Source organism: Lynx rufus, unplaced genomic scaffold, assembly GCF_022079265.1.
Source record: "Lynx rufus isolate CCGP_SWC_20201006 ecotype Redwood Valley unplaced genomic scaffold, mLynRuf1.p SCAF_5, whole genome shotgun sequence".
Lineage (NCBI taxonomy): Eukaryota > Metazoa > Chordata > Mammalia > Carnivora > Felidae > Lynx > Lynx rufus.
In genome coordinates this window covers 53,829,430-53,855,748 of record NW_025814867.1, presented here as the reverse complement: position 1 = coordinate 53,855,748, position 26,319 = coordinate 53,829,430, and positions in this window count along the sequence as shown.

The window sequence follows — 26,319 nt, the reverse complement described above, 5'->3', positions numbered from 1 at the left end:
TTGTTTGTTTGTTTGTTTCTCTTGCTTGTTAGATTCCACATACAAGTGAAATCATGTGGTATTTGTCTTTGTCTGACTTATTTCACTTAGCATACCCTCTGGGTCCATCCATGTTGTCACAAGTGGCAAGGTATCATTCTTTTTTTATGGTTGAATAATCCATTGTGTGTGTGCATGTGTGTGTGTGTGTGTGTGTGTGTGTGTTTAGCACCAGATCTTTATTCATTCATCTACTGATGGACATGTTGCTTCCTGCGAGGTGTCTTATGCTTGCATTAATTCCCTGTGGTAATATACATTTCCTTAAAGAATGAGATATCTTATATCTACAGCTTGTGCCATTCTCTTCCTGAGATAAGCTCCAGATGAAAGAAGTATTGTCACATGGTAAATAGCCAAGAACTTTGGTCTATGGGTATAGGATTTTTCAGAAAGTACCTTCCTCCTTTTTTTTTTTTATGTTGGGAAAAATGGCCATAAAAATGGACATGCATTGTATTTTTTTTTCTCAAGGACTTTATTATTTTTTTTGTAATTTTTTAAAAATTTAAATCCAAGTTAGTTAACATATAGTGTATTAATGATTTCAGGAATAGAATTTAATGATTCCTCACTTGCATATAACACCCAGTGTTCACCCCAACAAGTGCCCTCTTTAATGCTCATCACCTGTTTAGCCCATCCTCCCACCCAACACCCCACCAGCAACCCTCAGTTTGTTCTCTGTATTTAAAGGTCTTTTATGGTTTGTCTCCTCTCTGTATCTTATTTTTTCTTCCCTTCCCATATGCTCATCTATTTTGTTTCTTAAATTCCACATATAAGTGAAATCATATGATATTTGTGTCTCTTTGACTGACTTATTTTGTTTACCATAATACACTCTAGTTCCATCTGCATTGTTGCAAATGACAAGATTACATTCTTTTTGATCACCGAGTAATATTCCATTGTATATATACACCACATCTTCTTTATCCATTCATCAGTCGATGGACATTTGGGCTCTTTACATATATTGGCTATTGTCAGTAGTGCTGCTATAACATTGGAGTGCATGTGCCTGCCCCTTCAAATCAGCATTTTTGTATCCTTTGGATAAATACCTAGTGGTGCAATCGCTGATTATAGGGCAGTTTTATTTTTAATTTTTTGAGGAACCTCCAGACTGTTTTCCAGAGTGGCTGCACCTGTCCATACATTGTATTATTAAAGATGTAAATATTGATGTCATTTGAGAGACAAAGGTAGCAACAGCTTAAATAAAATAGGCATTTCTCTAGCTCGCTTTCCTAACAATGTGGGTGGAAATAGCCAAAGTGGGTTTGGTGGTTACATGGGATTAGGGATCCAGGCTACTTTCATCTTCTTGTTCTACCCTAACATGCAGCTTCCACCTTGTGGGCCGACAGGACTACTCTAGCTCCAGCCATCACACCTGCATTTCAACTGTTGGGAAGGGGATAAGTGGAAAGGGAGAGCATACTTCTTTCCCTCAAGGTATGACCGCAAAGTTGCCTACATCATTCTATTTACATACCACTGACCAGAACTCAGTCACATAACTACACCAAGGGGGTTAAGAAGTGCCAGCTTTACCTATGCAGCCATATGACAAGCTAAAAACTCTGTTCACATGTCAGAAGATGAGACTGAAACGAAACAATTGTCAGCCCATCCCCATGTATGAACAAAGCAGAAAAAGAAAGAACGAAAGGCTGGGGAAGTTAAGAAAGAGGGTAAAAGAGAATGGAGAGAGGAAAAGTCCAAGATTGTGTTGATTAAGGCAGACTATATTTTAAGGTGTTTTATCAGTCTCTGTTGTTCAGTTGCATCTAGACTTCTGAGTTTGTTTCTTATCAACGAAATTCGCAATGCTATATAATGGACTTAAACCTCTGTGTGGCTCTTCTCAATAAATCTTAATTATTGAACTCCATTCAAGGAATAAATATTTGTGAGTGCTTTCAGAAAACCTGAAATTGGTGTCAGACATACAGTGGAGAAAAACAACAATCAGTATCTGCCTTCAAAGAATGATATCAAAGTATGAGGTGGGGGAATAGATACTGACCAAATAATTGAACAGTGATTAATGATATAAAATGAGAAGTATAGGGAACTATACAGTAGCAGAGAGGTGATTACTCAGACTATGCTGGGGAGAGAATAATTTCTCTTATTAAATTCCTTTCTGAGTAAGATACCCAGGGAAGCCCATTAGAAGGAGAATTATTTTTCTGAATTGCATTGACCCCAAGTATGTTACAATAGAGGCTAAAGAGTCAAGCTCATTTAATTGAATCTAATGAAACAATAATGTCTTGAGTATCTACTGTGTCTGAGGTATTGGGCCAGACACTGTGGGGGCTACAAAAGAGAATAAGAGATGGTCTTGTATCTTGAGTAGCTGATGCCCTGGTGAAGGAAACAACAGTGGAACTCAGGGCAAACGTGATCAAGAGCTACAGTAGAGATGTCCACAAAACTTAAGGGGAAAGGGAGACAACTTCTGCCTTGCTAAGGTCTCTGAGCCTTCAGGGAGAACATGGCATGTTAACTGAGCCTTGGCTAATGTGATTGGGTTAAAGGGTCTTTAAGGAAGACACAACTGGAACAAAAGGCAGAAAATGAAAGGTATGTTTAAGGACTGATTGTTAGTCAAATGTAACAGATGAGGTGAAGGGGGTCAGAGAGATATCGTGTGATCCTGGGGGGCATGCATAATAGACACTTCTGGAAAGGCAGAGGGTAGATGGGGGGAGGCTTGATCATAATGCTAAGGAAGCTAACTGAGGAACCTGAGGGCAAGGAGATTAGAGAGGCTTTAAAATTGGCTAGACAGAGAATATCAAAGAGAGGAAGCATTGGTGAAGCATTGGTGAAGAAGCATCTTTAGGCTGAGCACCTGACTGGATGTTCACAGGGGTGTGAGTGGGGAGGAGAGGCACAGGAGTGAAGAAAACACGGAAGTTTTAAAAGCCTGAGTGATTAGGAGGGTGTTGGTGACATTTAGTGGTTTAAGGAAGAAAAGGAGGAAAGAAGCAGTGTATGGACACCACTCATTGTCTACTCAACAGCCATTTCCCCGTTCTTCATAGCACTTTGTTTTTGTCAGATATCCAGCCCATCCTCAGCTCCTGAGGAGTGGCCTAACTGATGCAAGCTCATCAGCTCAAGGCATCCCCCTGCTGACTGTTACTGGTCTGGGGGTAGGGAGGAGACATGGCACGAAAATTGGCCTTATCATATTGAGTGCACGTTTCATGTTTGGGAACGCATGCACGGTGTTTTGGGAAGTACACAGTGGAGCGGGAACTAAACACCCAGACTGAAAAGGGAAGCTTACGGGAATTAAAAAGTATCAAGAAGATCATCAAGACAGAAAAGCTCAGGAAATCCACCCCATCAAGTTGTTTATGAACCCCTGGGCTGACCTTTGACCTGCATATGTGTGATCCTAAACAGATTATCGGACTATGAGAACTGATCTGTGGACTGACACCATGCTGGTCCCTCACTGGTCACTGGGCGGCACTCACAGGGCACAGATCTGAGTAGCCCTGCAAAGACACTGGCAACTGAACTCTTGTTAGAACTATGACCCACAGAAACTGGTTGGAACTTCTGGCCTGAACCCAACCAGGTTAATTGCCTGCTAAAACTAAAATATCAAAATTTCCCTTAGGATGTAAGCATGACCCCCAAGTCTCATTGCATGCATGTAGAATGTCAAAAGTACAGTCTAAAATTGTTAATCATACAAAGAACCAAGAAAATGTCAACTCACAGAAGAAAAGATAAGTAACAGATAATACTGCTGAGATGACACAGATTTTGGAATTCTAACTTTAAAATAGGGAGTATAGAGATGCTCCAAGAAGTAAAGGCAAGCAGTCTGAAATGAATGGAAAGATAGAAAGACTCAGCAAAGAAATAGAAGATATAAAAAGAACCAATGGAAATTTTAGAACTGAAAAAGACAATAACCAAAATAGAAAGCTCTCCAGATGGACTGAATAGCAGGCCTCAGATAACAGAAGAAAGAGTCAGTACATTTGAAGACAAATCAGTAGAAATTATCCAATCTGAACAACAGAGAAAAAACATTTGGAAGGGGGTAGAAAGAGCAGAGTCCTTTTCTTCCGTGGGAGAATACCAAAAGGTCTAACGTTTGTGTCATCAGAGTCCTAGAAAGAGGATGGAAAGAGGAAACTTCAGAAAAAATATTTGAAAGAATCATGACTGAAAATTTCCCCAATTTTAAAAACAAACAACAGAGATACAGGATGAGAAGAAAGAACAAGGCTAACAAAATGTCATAAAGGACAACCGAAGATTGAAAAGGTTTTGAACATGTGAATGCCCAATACTGCCCCTTACTTACCTTGTGTGGGGAATTTTGCTTATCTTTCTAAGTCTCAGTTTCCCCATCTGTAAGATGAGTAGAAAAAGACCTACCTAAAATAAGGCTATCATGAGGACTGAACACAATAATCTAAATAAAACACTTAGCACAATTCCTGACTCACAAGAGGCACTAAATAAATAATAGCTTTTTATTTTTTGTTTTATTAAAAAAATTTTATTTAGAGAGAGAGCAAGAGAATGCAAGCCCACAGGTGCAGTGGGGGAGGGGCAGAGAGAGAGAGAGAGAGAGAGAGAATCCCAAACAAGATCCATGCTGTCAGCACAGAGCCTGACTCAGGGCTCAATTCCACAAACTGTGAGATCATGACCTGAGCTGGCATCAAGAGTCGGACGCTTAACCGACAGAGCCACCCAGAAGCCCCAATAATAACTTTTTATTTTTATTTAAAAAATGCTTATTTATTTACTTATTTTTGAGAGAGAAAGACAGAGGGGGGGGAGGGGGGGGAGGGGCAGAGATAGAGAATCTCAAACAGGCTCCATGCTGCCAGCACAGAGCCTGATGCAGGGCTCGAACCCACCAGCCATGAGATCGTGACCTGAGATGATGACCTGAACTGCAGCAAAGAACCAGGTGTTCAACCAACTGAGCCACCCAGGCCCCCCCACCTCCACCCCCACCACCAATAATAGCTTTTTAGATAGGAAGAGAGTGGTCAGCAAAGATGTCAAGGATGGTGAGGACTGAAGAGAGAACAAGGAGAGATCTCCTTGCAAGAAGGAGATCTGAGAGGATTTGGGGAGTATGGCCCAGGGGAATATTGACATTATTAATAAAAGAGTGAAAAGAATGACTTGATATATGAAAGTCATATCATATATGTCATTTATGTCATTATGTCATATATGTCATATAAGTCATTTATATGTGTGTGCACATATATATGCACACACATATAAAGATAAGTATCTGAAAATTACTAGATTTTCTATATACTAACCATAACCAGTGAGGGAACATGATGGGAAAAATACTGCATTCCCAATAGCAACAAAAGAGATGAAATATCCAGGAATAACTTAACAAGAAATATGAAAGATTTATATGAATAAATGACAAGATTTTACTACAAGATATAAAAGAAGGCTTCAATAAATAGAACCATGCCATGTTCTTGGATGGCAGGACCGAATAATATAAAGATGTCAATTCCTACCAAATTAATTTTCTGGTTATAACTCCAATCAAAATCCCAATAGGGTTATTTTTGGAATATGACAAAATCATTCTAAAGTGCATCTAGAGGACAACAGACGCTATAACTAATATGTTTTGAGGAAAAAAATAAAAAGAAGAAGAGGGGTGGTGAGGAGGGGTCAGCTTTCCCAGAAAGTAAAAGACAACAGAAAAGAACAAAGATATTATCAATTTGTTTCTACTGTTAGTTTAGTGAAACAGGACAGGCCGGAAGTAGCCCACAGACACACAGAATGATGACAAAGATGGCATCACAAAACAGGACGGCAGTGAAGGGTTCTCCAGTGAGTGGTGCTAGATGTTGGTTGGGGGGTGGGAGTGGGGTTGGAGGGGGAAATAGGGAGAAGCTGTTTTCCTGAGTGTGTGTTTCTATGTACAGGGTCATCAATTAGGGTCACATTGCCTGCTCTCCTCCCAAGCCCTCACTTTCTCCTTTCTAGGGGAGGAGGAGGGAAATACCTGACTGATGAGTTTAGAACCAGAAACAAGAGCGCTTGCAGCTCAAGCCCCTCCTCCCTCATTTAGCTCAGCTGGCTGGCCCACAGAGAAGGATGCAGGTCTGCCCTCTGTCCTGGCATCTCTTTGTGAGGAAGTTCCTTCTCCGGCACTTCTGGCATTGGCAGGGGGTCTATCAGGACTTGGTCGGGAGGCAGCTTACTCCAGAGAGGAGGTGTGTTAGCAGACTGTTTGGGTGTTTATCTAAAATTACATGTTCTTATCAGCTTTAAAGAAATAAGAAGACAACATCTGCCCACATGGTATCTTCATCTCTCTCTTTTTTCTTTCTATAATTCATTTTTTTTTTATAATTTACGTCCAAGTTAGTTAGCACATGGTGCAACAATGATTTCAGGAGTAGATTTCTTTAGTCCTTTACCCATTTACCCCATCCCCCCCCCAAACCCCTCCAGCAACCCTCTGTTTGTTCTCCATATGTAAGAATTGTATCTTCATCTATTAAGTGGTTTGTAATTCACAAGGGGGAAATGGTGTTATTTGTCGGTCCAGCTCAGACTCCAAAACTGGAACATCAGTGGTTGGTTAGTTGGGGGAAACATGTATATGAGAACACATGCCAATATGTAAAGAATAACTTTTATTAAATCTTAAACTGTTCAAAACAAACACCAGAAGACAGTATCAAATTTCTGGATCAGAGAAAACTCTTTAAGGTTAAAAGCAAATGCAAAGATCCCAAAGGCAAAGATACGTAGCTCTAACAAGATTTAAAAACAGCGTGTACATATGTAAAAGGCAAAAATGAATGAAAAGGCAATCATCAGACTGGAAAATTACTTCTGCTAGATGTTACACATAATTCCTACACTAAATTTATCAAGTGCACACACAAAATGATTAAGAACATGAATACCTCCAATAGATGAATGAGAAAAAAAAACATTCATAGGCAATTTGTAAAAAGTAAAGTACAGTTAACAAATATGTGAAAAAATGTTAAATATGATATGAATGACCAAAGAGATAGTTAAAATAAAATACCATTTTTTTTTTTGTCTATCCAGTTGGGAAATAATGATAAAATGAGAACACCTATTATTGGCGAGAGTATACTGAAATAATCACTGTGCCTAGGAACATATATCAGTACAGCTTTTCTGAAAAGAAATCTGGCAAAATTTATCATACATCTCAAAATATTTATACAGTTTGACCCCAATAAATCTAGTTATCTACCATAAGGCATTTGAAGAAATGTAAAATAAAGTTTTATGTCTCTAGGTTTTTATGATAACAAAATAAATGAAAAATACATCTATGTTGAACATCAGTATAGGTTAAGTACATTATCATATAATGGAATACAATGCAGCCATTAACATTCAGCTGCAAAGAGCTTTTAAAAATCACAGAGGAACATAAAAAAAAAAACTTACAACCGTCTGTTAAAACAAAATGATTTAAAGCAGCTTGTGAGTGGATTGAAAATTCAGCAAGATTGCCTAAGTTACAAGTAGGTGAGGGAATGAGGCCAACAAGAGTAGGTACAAAATAAGAGCTGGAAAAAAAAAAAAAAAACTATTGCAGAAATGGAAACAATTGCTCAAGTTTGAACATTGGCTAGAGGTGGACCACAAAATCTGGCTCTATACAAATTCGGAAGGAAAAGGTGCTCTGGAACACCACATTGTGGAATTTGCTAGGGAGATAAATAGAAAGATGGCTAGGTATGATTAAAGGCACATATGAGCTTCAGCAGTATGATTCTGTGGTAGATCCACTGGGCAGACTCTCAGCAGCCTGAAAATAGCAGAAGCCACAGCATCAGAAGCTGAAAAAAATGAGTGTTGGCTAAATTCCAGTTTGGAAATTGACACAGTGAATGTGGGAGAAAGCCAGGATGGTAAAGGCAGGTGGAGTGCTTGTTTGAGCAATCATTTTTTTCATCCAACAAAATTAATAAGTTATTGATTGATACATGCGGTGTGCCTGGCATTATTCTAGTCATTTTGGGGGTACATTAGTGAACATAACAAAGAACTCTAACTTCAGGAGTGGGGTGGATAGAGAATACAGAGTAAATAATAAAAACAGTAAGTTTGTGCGGTTAGGAACAAAAACTATGGAACAGAGTATAAGGAATTGGGAGTATGGCGTGAGGTGGGTGGGAGTGTGTGTGACCAGGCAGTGAAGGCTGGAAGGAGGTGCGGGAGTGAGTCGTGACAATCTCTGGGGCAATAAGGTCCAGGGGTGAGGCCACCCAGGCCACCAGGATCTAGAATGGGCAGTGAGGAAAGAAAGATGGCATGAGGACCTGAGTGCTTAGAAGGAGAGAATAGAGAGGGTCTAGGTACAGTTCTTGAGAGAAAGAGAGAAACTGGAAGGATCTGCCAAGAGTGGGGAATTCCTGAGCTTGGAATCTTAAGAGATTCACAATCCTTATCTTAAACTCACTTTCATCACAGAATTATTTTTTTAACGTTTTTATTTATTTTGAGAGAGGGAGCACACATGAGCAGGGGAGGAACAGAGAGACAGAGGAAGAGAGAGAATCCCAAGCGGGCTCTGCATGTTTGCACAGAGCCCGACATGGGACTCGAACTCACAAACCAGAGATCATGATCTAAGCTGAAATCAAGAGTTGGATGCTCAACCAACTGAGCCACCCAGACCCTGTCACAGAACTATTTTTAAATTTTCCAATTACACATGTTTCCAGAGGTACAGCCCTTTCCCTGCTTTGATTTCAGAGCAAGTGGGCATAGTAAAAATTAGGATTTTATAGGAGAGAACTCTTTGATAAAAAGTTTAAAAAAAGAATTGAGTGACTCACACATTTCAAAGTGTCTTCTTTAGAGGTTTAAAAATAAAAGTAGGATTGTAGAGCACAGAATTGTACAAACAGAATGATCACAACATGGGGCACCTGGGTGGCTCAGATGGCTAAGCACCTGACTTCAGCCCTGTCACAATCTCACAGTTCGGTTGGTGAATTCAAGCCCCGCATGGGGCTCTCTGCTGTCGGTGCAGAGCTCACTTCAGATCCTCTGTTCCTCTCTCTGTCTGCCCCTCCCTCACTGACATGTGAGCATTTGAGCACTCAGTCAAATAAAATAAACATTAAAAAAAAAGAAAAAAGAATGATCACAACTTTGTCAGAAAACAACATCGTCCACAATCATATGCTTACAACAAAAAGGAAAGGAAGATGGAAGAAAACACCAAATTATCTACTGTGGCTGGGCTATTTTTGGGTGGTGGGACCATACCAATTCTCTTTCTGTGTTTTTTCTTGTTCTTTATACTTTTATAATGGCTGAAGAATCATTTACCTATAAGTAGATAAAGTCCTGCTGGAAAGAAAGGGAGTGCAATAAACAAAGGGCACAAAAAGGTAATTAACGTAGGAAATAAAAATAGTAGGCATAGTATGAAAATATACTCAACATCACTAGTAACCAAAGAAGTGAAAGTTGAACATTTAAAAATTTATCTTTTTTGCTCATGGCATTAGCAATTAAAAATAGTTTTATAATGTGGAACTGAAAAAAAATCAACAAAGAAATGGTTCAACCAAATTTTCTAGAACTAAAGGAAAGAGAGCCCACCAAGTGGCTGTCAACATAGATGAAAACAGACTCACATCAAGGCATAGTCTCATTAAATTTCATAACACAGGGGTCATAGATATGATCCTACAAGTTTCGAAAGAGAAAAGAAAACAGATTATGTAAAAAAGGATGATGAATCCGAACAGCTCTGGATTTTTCAACAGCAAAACTGGAAGCTAAAAGAAAGTGGAGAGATGTCCTCAAAATATCAGAAGCAAAATGTTTTGCAATCAGTAATTTTATACCCACAGAGCTATCAATCAAATGAAGATAAGAAAAAGACATTTTCAGGATCTCATAAAATTACCTCTGATTCATTCCTTTTTTTTTTTTTAAGGGAGATTACCACAAAAACTAACCAGTACACCAAAAAAAAAAGAGAATTGGAGAAACAAGAGATGGAAAAAGAACATCTTAGGATGATGTTAAACAAGGATCCCCAAATGGCAGCTAGCTCTGATTAGAACAGGTCAGAAGTCTCCAAGAGAAAATTCTTTAGGAATATGATTTGATGCATTTCTTATGTTTCTAAACATCTTGAGAGGAATTTAGATGATTAATGGAGACTTTTTGGTTGAATCAGTAGTTAAGTATGTTCAAAATAAGTAAACAGGGGCACCTGGGTGGCTCAGTTGGTTAAGCATCCGACTTCAGCTCAGGTCATGATCCTACGGTTCATGGGTTCGAGCCCTGTGTTGGGCTCTGTGCTGACAGCTCAGAGCCTGGAGCCTTCTTCTGATTCTGTGTCTGCCTCTCTCTCTGCCCCTCTCCTGCTCACACTCTGTCTCTCAAAAATAAATAAATGTAAAAAAAAAATAAGTAAATAGAAGTAGGTAGTTGTTAACTCTAGGGAAGACACAAAGTTGTACAAGAAAGAAACTATAACTCATAAGATAACATCTGACTCAGTCTGAATAATATGTAAATAGTCACGAGAATGTAAACATTGAATATATCTCGGACAAAATTGTGATGTAACTACTGGGAGAATGGAGGGCTAGGAAAGGGCATGTATATGGTGGGAAAAGAAAGCAACATCCTTTTCTTCCCATAGAGGGAAGTTAGAACATAATGAGTAAGCCAGACCTCTCTTCTTCCTTTGGGCACCCTTATGTCTGGATGGGAAGTTACCAGAAAGGCAAACAGCTTGAGGATCAATGTGACCCAGTGGCGATATATAGCAGAGTAGAAATATAGAATCTTGGTCCTTGGTGATCCACCACTGAATTAACCAATCTTGGAATCTTCTGCAATCTACTTGGTGTACAGGGACCTCAGTGAGGACACTGTGAACGTCTGTGGCTTCCACATTCAAGCCCTTTGCACAACTATCCCCAAAAGTTGGCACATCTTCTATGCAAGATTTTCTATAAAACTCTAAAAACAAAGAAAGAGTCTATGTTAATGATTAGGATACATCATTATTAAGCACCAACAGCATGCCATGTCCTTAGGGCTACCTGAAGATTGACAGCCCTTTTGGACCATGAATTTTACTGCGTTAGTTTTAAATCCTTACATACATAGAATTGTTGAAAGAAAAAAAAAGACTTATTTAAAATAGCCCCTAATAATTGTATAGGAGTTTATACTTTTAAAGAATAATTTCAGGGGCGCCTGGGTGGCGCAGTCGGTTAAGCGTCCGACTTCAGCCAGGTCACGATCTCGCGGTCCGTGAGTTCGAGCCCCGCGTCAGGCTCTGGGCTGATGGCTCAGAGCCTGGAGCCTGTTTCTGATTCTGTGTCTCCCTCTCTCTCTGCCCCTCCCCTGTTCATGCTCTGTCTCTCTCTGTCCCAAAGATAAATAAACGTTGAAAAAAAAAATTAAAAAAAAAAAAAAAAAGAATAATTTCAACATGTGACAAATTATTGTTCTAAAGAAATACTATGTGCTATCTGCTTCAGAAATGCAGATCTAAAGAAAAGAATACGACCATTTAAATTCATTTAAATTTCTACAGGGGCTTTCAAATATATAAAATTGCCAAAAAACCTCGTCCTTTACATCACAGGACAAAAAGTAAATAAGTAAAGATGAAGACAGGTGGAATTAAAAAAATCATAATCACAAGTATTGGAACTGATCTTATCAATATATTTGCTGATATTGGTAGAGATGTAAGGAAACTGACTCCATCTCTAATCACTGATCTCAAGTAACCAAAAAGGAACTCACCTATAACCAGTGACAATAGATTATCATGACTGAGTTCCCTGGATGTGGTAGGTGCTATATTCAGTACTTTATGTACATCTTTTCATTAATTTTTTTGCAACTATCTTAGGAAGGGGATCTTATTATTATTCCCATTTGGCTAGAGAAAAATAGAGTTCATGAAAGCAAGAGTTGAACTCAGATATGCTTGATTACAGAACCTGAGTCCTTAATTACTGTGTTACATATTCTTTCATTAAATGTGAAGAAACTTGATATTAAATATGAGAATGCTGCTACAACCATTTTGAATATATTTCTATACTAAATATTCAGTGTGGGGGTATGTTGCTGTGGGTAACTGTTCTCTGATTGTGGGTACACACATCTGGTATTTCTCTCAGCTCCTGATCTCTTTTTATGCTCAGATGTACTTGACCCTAGACTGGATATACCATGTAAACACTGCTTCTACATTTGTTTGGGATTTTAGTATTCTGTTTGTAATCTTCCATTTATTCACCAAGTCGTGATGTCTGGTTTTGATCCTATGCTCCCATAGACCAAGGTGTGTGTCTGTCTCACCTGCTTGTGAGTTCCATCAGAGTCCTGAATTTTGCCAATCATTCATGTAATCTGCAAGTAAGAAAAATGAGTGAGCAGGAGGGCCTCAGTAAGGGGTGGGGTGATGATCAGACTTCACTCAGGCACAGCGCCTGGGAGCTGTCTGAACCAAGGGCTTAGGGGAGCACAGGCCCTTTGGACACCAAACACAGAATCACAGACTGAATTCTCCTGTTATGGCCACCGTTAGCTCGCTACCCTACAAAGATTTTTCATTTGCTTGCCAAGGAATCAGTATAAAATGGTTTGTGAACAATGTCCCAGAATGCTCCTGACAGACCCCGAAATGGAACTGGAAAGCATTAAACAGGATTGTATTGTCAATAAATGATATGTAAGAACATCAACATAAAAAGCTTTTATGTCCGTCTCAATTATTTAATCTCTGCTGGTTCAGATGCACATCTTCCCTGCCCTGGTGTTAATAAACACTGACATCTGAAGTGAAGCGAGCTGTTTCCATATCCTTTGAAAATGGAAATGGAGGTGCCAAGGGAGTGCAGAAAATAGAAATGGGGAAATGTTGTTCATCAGAATAGCCGCTGATTAAAAATGCACGGTAATACCGCCAGGGCCATGGATTTGTACAGCGGGACTTCTGGATGATAGCAGTTTGTCAGGTTGGGCCTTTTGCTCTAATGATACATACGCTCAGCCCAGCTGCGGAGGCTGATGCTGTAGATGCTTTCTGAGGTTGGATGTCCCCTCAAGTTTCACTTTTAGGGAAGTCTTAGGAAAATGGAGACCTTAGAAAGCATCAAGTTCAATGCTCTTGTTCTACAGAAAAGGAACTATAACCCAGAGAGAGGAGCAGCTTGCTAAGGTCAAAGTGATGGCTTACATGTGTCCAGAACAGAACTCCGTTAACTGTTGACAGTCAACTAACTGACAAGAGACATTCCCACACAATGCAGACCAGCACATGGTTTAGTTGAGAGGACAGACCCATCCTGTGAGAGACAGGTCGCCTTTCTCTTAGGCACCCAAACACCTAGGGGCAGACATGCACAGCCGTGCTCTGTTATTTCTGGAGGGTGGGATCATGAGTGATTTTAATTTTCTTTTTGTCTCTTTCTTTAAAAAAAAAAAGTTAATAGCATTTACATTGCTTATTTTATAGTGAGTTTGTATTGCTTTTATGCTTTAAAAATAAGATAAAATATTTAAAAAAGCATTTCCAGGTCCAGGATATGACCATGGGATGGGGTTGTTAAGATCAGAGCAATGAGTGTTGCAAGTGGAGGTGGGAGTGGCATCCACAATTGAAGGGCATGTTGTGAGCTGAATTGGCTACGTAGATGTTGAAGTCACTCATGACGGCGGTGTGAGAAGGTCAGAGGGAAAGCTGGGAGTCAGGGCCAATTTCTTCAATTATTGCACCAAGGTGGGGATGTGTGTGTGCAGAAATCAAGAAGGATAGTGGGCGGCTGATCTACATGGCACGAATTTTAGTGAAAAATAATAGAGTTATGCTCTGGAAGCAGCAACAAAGGCTCTAACAGGGGAGGAGAGATGTGGATGAGAGGGCCAGATTTCCACCAAGACAAGGAGATGGGGTGACTATTTTGTGAAGAGGTGGAAAATATGGGCGAGTTTCTTTCTTTTCTTTATGAAACATAACACACATAAAAAATACATCAAAACCTAAATGTATGGTATAATACATGATTGTAAGGCATATGTCCATGTAACCAACCAACCTGTTGCAGAAACAGATCATCAGCAGTACTCTAGAAATACTCTATTCGGTGTTCCCTCCTCATCACGTCCCTTTCCCTCAAACCCTGGAATTAACTACTGTAGTGACTTTTGGAGTCATTTCTTCCTTTATTTCCTTTGCAGTTATTATTACTTTTTTCATTCCACTTTTCCTTTCTACTTGTTTGGATGTTAGAGATTACTTGAGATATGACAATTTATATCCGTAATGTATCAAAGTCTAACGTAACCCTCTCAGAGGACAATAAAAACAATTAGGATTCTAATCACATTTTTATAATTCTAATTCTATTTACTGTTTTCCTAACCAATTTGCTACCATTTTGAAATATTTTAAAACTATATTTAAAAAAATTTTTTTTAATGTTTATTTATTTTTTGAGAGAGAGAGAGACAGACAGAGTGTGAGCAGGGGAGGGCAAGAGAGAGGGAGACACAGAATCCGAAGCAGGATCCAGGCTCTGAGCTGTCAGCACAGAGCCTGACATGGGGCTCGAACCCACAAACCAAGAGATCATGACCTCAGCTGAATTTGGATGCTTAACCTACTGAGCCACCCAGGTGCCCATAATTCTCTATATTTTAAAATATTAAGACATTGCTATTATTTTATGCCATCAGTGTTCATTTAGCTTTATATATGCACTTTACTACTTTCTTTACTTTTCTCTCTCTTGTAGCTCAGACTTTTTATTTGCAGTCATTGTCCTCCTGTGCAAAGCATATCCTTTAGAATTTCCTCTCACGTGAATGTGATGACAGTGGCATCTCTTGGTTTTTGTTAATCTGGAATGTTTTTATTTCATCTTCTTTCTTTTATGATATATTTTTGGGTTGTAAAATTCAAGTGGCAAGTAATCTTTCAGCTCTTTGGAGATAGGACTACATTGTTTTCTGGTTTCCATTATTGCTGTTGAGAAATTGACGGTTTAATTGATGCTCCTCTGAAGTTAATACCTTTTTTCCTCTGGATGTTTTTAAGGTTTTATTTATCTTTGTCTCTAGTTTTCTGGACTCTCACTATAATGTGTCTACCATTTTTAGCTATATTGCTAAATATTGTGATTCTTGAATTTTTGGATTGGCATCTTTCACCGATTCTGGAACATTTTCAGCCATTATCTTTTCAGATATTATCTTGGCTCCATAATATCTAGCTTCTTCTGACACCAACTAAATACATGTTAGACCTTCTCGTTATGTCCTCTATATTCCTTACCTTTTCTTCTATGATTTCCATTTGTGTGTGTGTGTGTGTGTGTGTGTGTGTGTCTTTCTATGCTGCATTAAAAACCATCCACTGAATTTTTATTTGTTACTGCCTTTTTCTTTCACAGAAGTTCTATTTGGTTCTTTTCCAAATATGTTATATTACTTTTATGATTTTATTTCATCTTCAAGCAGATATATTCAAGCATGTCTTTCATAATTTTAAACACAAACATAATTACATTATAGTCTTTATCTGATACTTTCTATGTCTGAAGTTGTACATGTGAGTTTTTACTTATTGCTGTGGGGTTGTTAGTTATGATTGTGTGCATGTAATTGTAGTTGAAAAAAATTGTAATAACAACTCAAAGCCTACGATGGATTCTACAAAAAGAATGTTCTTTGCTTCTGCTTGGGGTCTTGGGCCACTAATAATCTAGGACCATCTTATCGGATTTAAGGATTGAGGTTCCCAGGGTAAACCAGTTTATAAAGCCTCACTCTGAGGCTGTGGTCCTTGGAAGTCTTAGCTTACATAGAACCTGCCCATGTGTCTCCTGTTAGACCCTCTGACTTGCCCAGGTTCAGGGATTGGTAAATGTTCCCTTTACCACCAGGCCATTGAAATCAAGGTTTAAACTTTTCAGAATGGACACAGGCTCTCAGTAACTTTTCTGCTTATTGAACTCACTGGGTTATCCTTTTCTCTTTAGTTTTATAATTCCTTGATGCCTTCTTAGCTCTTTGATTTTTTCAGGAAGACTTCACTTCAGTAAATTCAGCTCTTTTTTTTAGTTGTTTATAGCAGGAAGTTGTTCCAAATAACCTATGATATTATTAAAAATAAGGGGTTTGGAGGTTTCTTTACATGGAATGAGGATTCCAGGGAGAATGGTAGGAAGTTTTCTTAGAAAAAAAAATCACAGTGGAAGAAGATGAGAAGGAAGCTCTAAGGGAAACGAAATTAAGAAAATGTGATATATAAGAAACCTGGAGAGGTTTGCCTTTTGTACTATGGTTTAAGGGTATGAGGAATTATGGTATCGACTGGGCTCTAGTTTCCAGAGGGGAAAGGCAAAGACCCCAATGATATCAGCCCAATAACTGGTCAGACTTGGAGACTGGGGCTGTGGGCACCAGCTTTGCTAGGGAAACATAAAAACCCTGAAAATCCATTGTTCTGGTGATCCTGGAGTACTCTTCCTAGAAGGTTAAGAAGGGAACTCTTAGTTCCAAGAATGATCACCTCTTGAAAACATTAGCAGTGGTATTCAGTGGCTTGGAGCCTCTGTGACTTCATTGCAATCTGGGATGTTGGCAGGAATTATGAGCATTATTCATTTCAAAAGACTAATTTCATTTTTTTATTAAAAACCTTTTTAAAAAATATTTATTTTTGAGAGAGAGAGAGAGAGAGAGCACACAAATGGGAGAGGGGGCAGAGAGAGAGGAAGGCACAGAATCCAAAGCAGGCCCCAGGCTCTGAGCTGTCAGCACAGAGCCTGACACGGAGCTGGGACTCATGAACCATGAGATCATGACCTGAGCTGAAGTTGCAGGCTTAACCGACAGCCACCCAAGTGCCCCTTAAAAGACTAATTTTAAATGGTTATAGAAGTCTGTAGTTGTAGCTCTGTTTTATGGCACATCATTTGTGGCCTCTGGGGTGAAATGTGGAAATCCAGATCAGAGGCATAGCTTGTCCGATGGGGAAATAGACCATGTTTTTAATGTTGTAAACTACAGCTGTGTTCACATATATACAGAAGAAAAAATTCCTCAAAAACACATCAAATACTGACAGGGAATTTTTAATTCTTTCTTCAGACTTTTCTTTGTTTTCTAACATTTATGCAATAAATATAAATTATTCGTATAATCACAAAATAACAGAGGTTATTTTAGAACAGTAACAAAGTGCTATCTACTTCACAGCTGAATCAGAACAATCCACAAATTCTTTGTAATGTGGGATTCGAATGTAATTACACCATAATATTAAAATAGAATATACTGAAAAGCAAATAGTTGGGATACAGGAGAAGGTAACTTTAGTTCTCAGGTGTAGGAAATAAAGGAAATAAAGCCAAGCAGCTCACAGAGAAATATGGCTGCTGCCTTGTCACAGAGATTCTGTTACTCTAGGACCGTTTATAGAATCCAGAAAGACCTTTGATGGCTTCCCTCACTCTCTCTGGAAGATTCTCCTGGACAGGAGCCCTGACCTTATCTCAATCAGTGTGAAAGCCTGAGAGAGAGAGGTGGTGGGGGTGTGGTGGGGGGAGCAAGAGGGAGGGAGAGAGAAAGACTAACTTGCTTCTTGATTCAACCTTGCTTTCCAGCTGTGCTTGATGGAAACATCTGTTCTTCAGGTAAAAGGTAAACCTTTTAACTATTCATGCGTCAGATCCCATTACTGCTTTTGTAACCAGTTTTTGGAAATGAAAATTTTCAAAGTCTCAGTTGGCAAGTTAGAGGATCCCACTTTGTGTCCCTCTGGCAATTCAGCGAGTGGCGGCTATGTCAGGAGCTTTGTTGTGGGAATACTTGGCTGGATCTTTGCTTTGACTTGGTTCTCTATCACCCCAACGACTCTGGGAAAATCACCTCTCTTGGTCTCTGCTTCTGACATCTGGTAGCCCAGCTTCCAGCTGACTCCCAATGATTGCTGCCTTCTCCTATTCATACCCTTGTTGAGTCCCCTCCCACCCTGTACGAAGTAAATAAATAGGGACAAGTATTTTTATCTATACTGCATATGTGAGAAACAGAGTTGTTAAAATAAGTGACTTGGTTAGCTTAATGGGCTAAAGGGACAAGAATCTGGTGTCACCTAATACCAAATCCACCTTCTCGTGATGCTATTCCTTGGAGGGAGAGGAAATGAAATGAATGAAATCAGCAGTTTTGCATTCATTCCAATGGTTGCTCACAGGGTCAAGCAGTGCCCTCACACCCAGAGGAAATGCATAAACACATATTTACCCTTCAAAATTATTTTCAGTTAAAGACATCAATAAATGATGAAGAACATCAAGAGGGATGTGTACCCCTCTTTCCTCCTCTATCTTTTTAATTAATCATTCTACCCCCTTTGCTGTTGGTTCAGAGAGAGATTTGCATAATATCTTGGTTGCCATGGCTGATAACATCCTTTGTTAGTTAACTCTTAATGGAGGAGTCATGAAAAAGCCTGTAAATGACCACATGAATTATGCATAAGGAACTCAACTCAAGTCATGCATATAAAATGGGCATTAAGAACACAACTTCGACTCTCTTATTCTTTAAAAAGAGCCCCACACAGGGCTTGCTAGCCTAATCTGTAGCCTTCTTATAGCACGAAATGGAGTTTGATTTATTGGTTTGAGCTAATTTACAAAATGGAGATCACTAACCAAGAAAATCAAGTTATATAAACACAGTTGGCATCTGGTAAATGATAATACGCCTTTTACACTTTCTCTGTACCTTGTAGAACATTATGTAATATTCTGTGCACATGGTGACTCATGAAATCTCTTTCTTCTCCCACCCAGCCAAGAAGAACCAGTTTTAGACTGGTGTGTGATTTGCTGAAGAGCTTGGAAGGTACCAGAGGAGATTCATGTCGAAATCCCATCTCCTGTTCTCCAACCTTACTTTCTATGAAGACAAAACTTTAAACTGAGTTTCCACAGGAATAATCACACAGAAGGACAGACCACTGCTAATTTAGGTAGCTGGCGATGCAGGGGTGTTGCCTCCTCTCCAGCATGTCAGCCCAACTTCCTTTCAGTCTCTGCTGTCCAAGACCCAGTCTAGCTAGTTCAAACTCATCTTCTCACCAAATTCCAAGGCTATTAAAGATTCAAGGACAGGGCTCAGTTGGTTAAGCATCCAACTCTTGATTTCAGCTCAGGTCATGATCTCACCGTTCGTGAGTTCAAGCCCCATGCTGGGCTCTGCACTGACAGTGCGGAGCCTGCTTGGGATTCTCTCTCCTACCCTCTCTCTGCACCCCCATATGTTTCTCTCTAAATAAATAAATAAATAAATAAATATTAAAAAAAAATTTTTTTTTCAACGTTTATTTATTTTTGGGACAGAGAGAGACAGAGCATGAACGGGGGAGGGGCAGAGAGAGAGGGAGACACAGAATCGGAAACAGGCTCCAGGCTCTGAGCCATCAGCCCAGAGCCCGACGCGGGGCTCGAACTCCCGGACCGCGAGATCGTGACCTGGCTGAAGTCGGATGCTTAACCGACTGCGCCACCCAGGCGCCCCAATAAATATTTTTTAAAAAAGGGGTGTGGAGCAGCTGGGAGGCTCAGTCAGTTATGCATCCAGCTCTTGGTTTTGGCTCAGGTCATGATCTCACGGTTTGTGGGTTTGAGCCCCACATCAGGCTCCACGCTGGCAATGCGGAGCCTGCTTGGGATTGTCTTTCTATCCTTCTCTCTCTGTCCCTCCCCTGCTCACTCTCTCTCTCTCTCTCTCAAAATAAATAAATACACTTTAAAAAAAAGAAAGAAAGCCCATCGTCTTAAAAAAAAAGGGGGGGCGGGGGTGTTTGGTCTATTCTTTTGTCTGAAACTAACTAAACTCTCACATGACCTGTTGGAAAAGAGCATTCCTACATGGTTTGATTGAATCTTATTCGGAGAATTCAGTTTTGTTTTTCAATCACATGTAACTTAAGAACAGCTTGCTGATGCTTTCCCATGAGGGCAATGGAAAAATTTGAGATTTGGGTCAGCTGGCATGCATGCCTAGCCCAAGCCATCTCCATCTCTCACCACGCTACTGCCATCGCCCCTGATGTGGTCTCCTTGCCTCCCCCTCTCACTCTGTACAGCCCATTTTCCATACAGCAGCTGAAACCACCTATGGCTTCTCATCACACTTAGACCAAAGTCCAAACCCCTTACCCTGGCCTTCCATGATATGGACCTCCCAGCTTTCCTCACTGATTTTGTACCACCTTCCTCCTGCCCACCACTTTACAGTCCTTGTTCTCTTTTGGTTTGTTGAACACATTAAATGCTTCTACCTAGGTCCTTCACCCTCATTTTTTTTTGCCTGGAATGATCCCATGACCCTGTCTTTGCCTTTCCCAATCCTTCTCATCATTTCCATTTCTTATCAAGTGTCACTTCCCCCAGAGAATCCTTCTCTGATCACCCAATCTGAATTAGTAGTTCTAGCAAATTACTTTTTGTAATTTTATTTTCATCTTATAATTTCCTGATATTTCCTTGTTTATTCAATCTGTTTTATTGTTTGTCTTTCCTCTACCAAACAGTAAGCTCCAAAGGCAAGGACCTTTTATGTCTTATTCTCCTAGAATGTTGGCTGGCACAGCCAGCCTTCAGTGTTTGTTGAAGGAAGGAATGAATGAATGAATGAATGTCTTCATTTTAATTTTTATTGGTCACATTAAAAAAATGTGGTTGGTTTATTTCCATTTGAGTTGATTTGGTCACTCTATAAAGTCAAATCTTTTCAGTTTAAGTCAATTCATAGTTTAATAAAAATTACTACATGAGCTAGCTCAAGCTTCAGTAAGTTAGTGCACTCATGTGTACAATTCAAATTCTTGACTCAGATACCTGAAAATGTCATTTGAGTTACAGTTGTTGGTTCTGAGATTGCTTTACTTTACTTTGCTCTGGGCTCCAGGGGCCCAACACAGTCCCATGTCCTCTGTAAGCTTTCTTTGGCCCCGATGCCCCTGACTCACAGAATTGCTTTCCTTCTTGGCTCGTTCCTTTTTTATAGCACTTAGTATTTCAGTCACTCATCAGGCCTTGGGCAGAGGTGGCTGTTAGATAGTCTGTGCTCTATGGGGTGAATTTGTAAGTAGGTCATTAACTCTCTGTGTCTCTTTATTTCTCCTGGGCTTCTCTCTTGGACTCCTTCATACTGTGTTTTTCGTATGTATAGTCTGTTGATCTGCAGATCCAATTCTTTTTCTCCAGTTTTGTTTATTTTTAAGCAAGTGTCTGCTTCTAGCAGGGGTAGTCCCCCAGGTCAGTATGGCTCGAATTTTGGCCATGGTCAGTGGCAGTGGGCAGGGCAGAGCTCAAAGCGGGGGGAGCTCTTTCCAGGATGCTCAAAACGTGTAGGGTGTTTCCCCTGTTCCTTACTGTTGAGGTCATCCAGTGAAGTCATTCTAGCCTGAAATGGCTTGTCAAAAGATAACTATATCCCTTTTCATCCAAATGGCTTTCCACAAAAGAAGGAGACCCTTCTAGCTGAGATAAAGCCTAATTTTAGCTGACGCCACAGGGCAGACCCATGGCAAGCCCACCTCTGTGGCCAGGAACCCATCAGTATCTCTTACCAGATAAATGATGATGCATTAGCAACAGACTTCTGATGTCTTCTTCCTCTGAAAAAGGGTTTGACTCTTGGGAGAAAATGTGTCCTTAGTATAAAGATATGGATTTCTTTTTTTTTTTTTTTCAACGTTTATTTATTTTTGGGACAGAGAGAGACAGAGCATGAACAGGGGAGGGGCAGAGAGAGAGGGAGACACAGAATCGGAAACAGGCTCCAGGCTCTGAGCCATCAGCCCAGAGCCCGACGCGGGGCTCGAACTCACGGACCGCAAGATCGTGACCTGGCTGAAGTCGGACGCTTAACCGACTGCGCCACCCAGGCGCCCCAAGATATGGATTTCTTAATAGCAGGCAACCCTTCCCCTTTCCGTACAGAAACTTATTAGTATAGATGATTCTTTTGATAAAACACTTAGCATGAAGGTGGGGCATTTGAGTTACATTCTTGGGTTCTGGGGCTGCCGTCTAAGGAAGGTGGAATCAGAAAATTCATCCCCCCAATCTCATCAGTAAGGAGTGTCTGCCATGAGATTAATTCCTATTTTGTCTTGAAAGCCTTTCTGTCTTTCAGTACTTTTATTAAAACGTAACTCTCCCTGACAAGGGTAAGTGACAGGGGTAAACTCTAAGACATTCATCAGGGGGTGGGTTATGGGTATAGATTCTCATATATACTCTGTGAAGTCTTAAAATAATATAACTATCCCACTGTATAGAATTTACTACATTGCTTTTATTTTTTTTTGGTGGTTGTGACCCCACCAGGTGGACAGAGACCCCAGAGCACAGACCATTTGTCTTCTCTTTCTTTTCACCCTCGGGGCCTAGTACAATGCCTGGCACATGGTAAGTCTTTCATAATATTTCTGAATGAGTGACCAACACTCAGATGCTTTCAAGTCTAGAAGCCAGCTGAGCCAGAGTAGAACACAGATGCTAGCACAACAAGAGTTGTGGGGAGAGGGTCTTTATGAAGAAAAGAAAGAGGTTCCCAACACTTCTGAATCTTTCACCTTCAGCCACATAAAATAGGGATGGTGAGAAGGCGAGCAGCTTTGGTAAGGCGAAAGAGAAAGTTCTCAGGAGACGCCATCAGTTTTTTTTTTTTTTAATGTTAACTTTCTCAGGGTACCTAGGTAGCTCAGTCAGTTAAGCAAGCTTCTGACTTCAGCTCAGGTCCTGATCTTGCAGTTCACCAATCCAGCCCCGAGTCGTCAGGCTCTGTGCTGATAGCTGGGAGCCTGGAGCCTGCTTCAGATCGTGTCTCCCTCTCTCTCTGCCCCTCCCCCGCTCTCGCTTCCTCTCTCTCTCAAAAATAAACACACATTAAAAATAAATAAATAAATAAATGCTAACTTTCTCTGTCCTACTGGCACACCAATGCCCCTCTTTCTGTGACTATGACAGCTGTGCTAACCCGTTTCATCCCCTTACCAATCAGTAAAATTCTCTCCTTGCTAAAGCATTTGAAGTGTGAATTCTAAAGATAACCCTGGGAACCGCTCCTTCAATAAACAGAGGAAATGAATACAGGCTTCAGGGGCAGCTGTGCCTGAGGTAATGGCAGCTTGATTTTCTCGGGTCACATCTCCTCATATCTCCCCACGCAAGAAGGCCCTGTTTCCTCGTTCACCACATGTGAGGGGGTTAAGGCTTGTGGTGGCTGCATGGCCCCAGGATGGTCCCCACAGCCTGTGCTCTGAGGGAACAGCCCCCTCATGGCTTTCCAAACAGATAGTGAGGCAAGACAGCCCCTGGCAGGAGCCTGGGAGCTTGGCCAGAATGCACCACCCCTAAAGGAAAAGGCAATCAGCTTGGCAGAATGCGTTCTGAAAGAGTTTCTAGCACGCTGTCAGGAAGCATATTTGTCACTGAGTGTTGTGTGGGGTCCTCTGGCAACTTTGTTTCCAGGAGCTGTTGCTGCTTCTGACCAGGTTTAGTAACAAGAGGTGCAGCTAATCCTTATTGAGCACTTACTGTGTGCTCAGCGTAGCTCTGAGTAACTGTGCGTGTTTGAATTCACCCATTCCTCATACGGACTCTTTGAGGCAGCTCTATTGTCATCCCCATTCTGCAGGTAGGACTTGTATAAAGAAGAAGTACAGTTTAAGGGCTGTACCTTAGCAGTCCTCTTCCCATTTAAGAGTGATGTATTAGAAAAAGGTCTCAGCTTTCGAGTTTCCCATCTCAGAGGGTCTCTATTTCTTGCTGGATTTGCAAAATGGATTTGCCTTCCCCTTAGTAGCCCCCTCCCCCTTCATTTGCATTGTTTGTCTGGCCACGGATTCTAACTTCTAAGTGCCCTGGGCCCTGTACTCACAGTCCACAAACCAGCCCTGCCTCACCAGCACCCAGCTGGCCCCTGACACTCCTCACTGGGGTCAGATGGGTGGTTCCACAGGCTGCCCAGATCTGAGAGTAGAGGATCTGGTGTGTGGAAGGTTTCCACACACCAGGTCCTCTTGAGAAAACAGATACTTAGCACTAGGCTGGTCTCTATATATAGCCATAGGAGCACATTTAGGTTCCATTTCATCATTGGGAGCTCCCTCCATTTTCTGAGCTTTTGGAGAATAAGATCAAGTTCATACATAGTAGAGTTAGTTCTTTGAAAATCCACGTGCAATACCCTTTCAAAACATCACTCAGAGTTCAAGTTCTCTAAGATACCTTCACTTGCATCCCCACCAAGATAGCAACTCCTCCTTCCCAATTCGGCACCTTTTATCTTTTATCTACTCTTCAGCATTCTGCATCATCTAGCCACTCCTTCAGCCACTTAGTTCTCACAGCCCTGTCTTACTAGTCAGTCCACACCTGACTTCGCCACCACACGTCAGCAGTCCTTATCATCCTAGGTTTTACTACTAGCTGCTCTTGCTTCGTCTTCTTCTTCTTCTTCTTCTTGTGTGTTGTGTTGTTTCCTTAAGTGGACTGTAGATCTGAGAAGTCATCTATAACTTCTGTACCACCAGTATGGAGCCCAAGGCTGGGCAGAAAACAAATAGCTCTGAAGTAGACTTTGCTGCTGCTGACATGCCATCTTGACTCCTCACTGCACGGGCATCAAGGATTCTGGTGTTGGAAGTAGGCCCTCCTTCGATCTGTGGTCTCCTCCTTTGCTGTCTGCCTGTCTTCTTTACAATCTATGGATCTAGACTAATATCCTACTTTTAAAATTTTTATTGTTTAGGTTTTTATAGACTTCTTAAAACAGTTTTAGAATCATAGAAAAATTGAGTAGAAAGTGTAGTGACCCCTTGTCCCCACATGTCTTTTTTCTTCCACTGTCAACATCCCACACCAGAATGGTACATTTGTTAGCATCAGTGAACCTACGCTGACACATTGTTATCACCCAGAGTCCATAGTTTACATTAGGATTCACTCTTGGTGTTGAACATTCAGTGGGTTTGGACAAATGCATAATGACATCTATTCATCATTACAGTGTAATACCCAGTAGTTTCACTACCCTAAACATCCTCTGTGCTCTGCCTGTTCATCTCTCCCTTGCCCCCAACCCCTGGAAACCATGGATCTTTTTATTGTCTCCAGAGCCTTGCCCTTTCCAGAATGTCATAGAGTTGGAACCATACAGTATGTAGCCTTTTCTGATTTAACCTTCTACTTTTAATTTTTCAATTACTTCCTTTGTTGGACCTTTTTCAAATCCAGGATTTGGGTCACTGGATATCTTGGGTAGTCACATAGTGAGCATAGCCTGTAGAGTGTCCACACAGAGAGAAAGACCAAGAAACACTATGAGTGTAGTTCTAGGGATCTCCAGGGGCCAGAAACCCACACCCCACCACTCTACTTTATGTTGCAGCTGTCCTTTAGCTTAAGATATTGAAGTCCACTTTTTGAATGAGCACTGGGTGTCATATGTAAGAGATGAATCACTGGGTTCTACTCCGAAGCCAAGACTACACTGTACATTAACTAACTTGAAAATAAAAAATAAATAAAATAAAATAAAATAAAAATGAGCTAGTGACACATGCAGAAAAAAGATATTGGCGTTCCCTGTTAAAATACAAACATGATATCTGGGATGATAATACATTATTAAATATTAACATGTTGACTCAAATTAGATGAGCAGAATAGCTAAAGGATATCATGAATCTGGGGAAATTTTCCTAAAAGGTGGGGCTTCTGGGAGCCAAGGAACAGCATGAGGAGTCCCCTGGGTTATTTGTACTTACACAGTCTGGACTCCGTGAAAAGTAGAGAAAGAAAATAACTCCCCCCCCCCACCTCCAAAAGAAAAAACCACTAAATGGGAATGCAAGCTGGCGCAGCCACTCTAGAAAACAGCATGGAGTTTCCTCAAAAAACTAAAAATAGAACTACCCTACGACCCAGCAATGGCACTACCAGGCATTTATCCACAGGATACAAGTGTGCTGTTTCGAAGAGACACATGCACCCTCATGTTTAGAGCAGCACTATCAACAATAACCAAAGTATGGAAAGAGCCCAAATGTCCATCGATGGATGAATGGAAGAAAATGTGGTATATATATATATATATATATATATATATATACACACAATGGAGTATTACTCGCCAATCAAAAAG